Here is a 1,547-nt window from a genome sequence, read left to right as displayed (position 1 = left end):
ATAGGAATAAAGCTTAACCTCTCACACTAAGGTGGCATATTTGAAACATATTAAAGCTCCAAACACTGCTTGAGGTTTTATGATGGAGCTATTCACTCAGCAATTGACTACCATGAACCTGCGAATGGTTTTTATAGCTGAAAGTATGCTGAAGTCATTAAGTGCCAAAAAACGGATGAAAGAAACCAGAATATGAAGAAAAAATAAAGAATAGAATAACAATAGTGTGGATGCTTACTCAGCATCCCCACAATAATAAAGAATATTTGCTTCCTTCCCTAAGTGGAGTTACAGAGATAGAACAGAAATAATGAGTATTTAGCAGAGTACAGCCGAGACTGCTGGCACAGACACATCCTCCAGTGCTCATGGTTCTGGCTGGTGTTGCAGCTTGTGACCCCTCAGGGCTTTTTGGCACAAACAAATGGGAGCTCTACGGTGCACCATACATCATCGGAGCAGTTGTCAGCTGTAGGTACACCCTCATTGAAAGCAGCATGTCGTGAGTTACCTCTGTAGTTTATTTGTAAGCAGTGCTGCTGGCCCTGGTAGTTATTGAACCCTCCACAGTGTTGATAGTTGAAAAGTGTTCCATCGCTCCACAGCCAAATGCCCTCCTAGACGACCCAGAGAAATACTGGGTTAATTACATCATTTAATAACTTACAGGTCCTGTGTGGTGATAAATATACCTGTGGTGCATCCGAGCCTCCGAGCCATGCTTCTCTGTACATGTGAGTGACCGTCACTATCATCTTCTGAATCTCATGGTACTCATCAGCGCTGTGGACTGATGCAAGGTTTGGACCCATGGACTGACAGTTTCTCTACAATGGAGACAACAAAGCAACAGCAACCATCAGTGCAAGAGACTGATGCCAAAAGTTAAATTGAACCCAGATTGCTGTGATACCTCAGCCTGAGCCCACTTCATACCTGGTCCAACCGCTGGGACAGTAGGTCTGTCTCTTGCCCACAGAGATCCTGTCTGAAGTCCAGTTTGGAACAGAAACCGGGCAAAGTGTCTGGGATTCACGAATTTGGCTGTAACTACGTATGATGTGCTGATGTTTAGTCGAATGTATCTGATTGCCAAGTGGCCCTGAACATAAAGTTCATCTGAGGCTCATGGGAAGGTTGTTGTTTTGCAGGTCTGGTCATAAACCAAAGTACCTGTATGAGTGGCAACGTCCAGAAGCCACCTGCATGTGTTTTAAAATTGATTTTTTATTAAGAATCTAGAACAAAACAGCCAACTGACCTTGTTGAATCACAGGTGCAATCTCATTTCCAGCCTCTGCTTCTGGGTGAGCTGGACAGTGTGGGACACATGTTAGTGACTTGTCTCATGCATAAGCTGTCACAAAACGGACACCTGTCACCATGCATGTCAGGATCGGCGCAGAAAGCTGCCAATAATATCAAGGGTGAACTCAACTATAGACCCAGACGAGGATAAGCGAAAAACTCTGTTTAATAATAGCACGGACAACAAAACCATACAGAAAACGACGTAAAAAACAAAACACACACTCAGGTCGAAAATA

The 1,547-nt window shown here is 43.8% G+C and overlaps 1 pseudogene; it reads right to left on the bottom strand.

Moving 5' to 3' along the window:
- Positions 1-401: 401 nt before the first annotated feature.
- On the bottom strand, positions 402-1,312 carry LOC109953995 (ladderlectin-like; annotated as a pseudogene).
- Between the last annotated feature and the right edge of the window lie 235 nt (positions 1,313-1,547).

The sequence above is a fragment of the Monopterus albus genome, unplaced genomic scaffold (assembly GCF_001952655.1).
Source record: "Monopterus albus unplaced genomic scaffold, M_albus_1.0 scaffold2457.1, whole genome shotgun sequence".
In the NCBI taxonomy this organism is placed as follows: domain Eukaryota; kingdom Metazoa; phylum Chordata; class Actinopteri; order Synbranchiformes; family Synbranchidae; genus Monopterus; species Monopterus albus.
The sequence above is the reverse complement of the archived record's forward strand: the minus strand, read 5'-3'. Positions and strand labels throughout refer to the sequence as shown.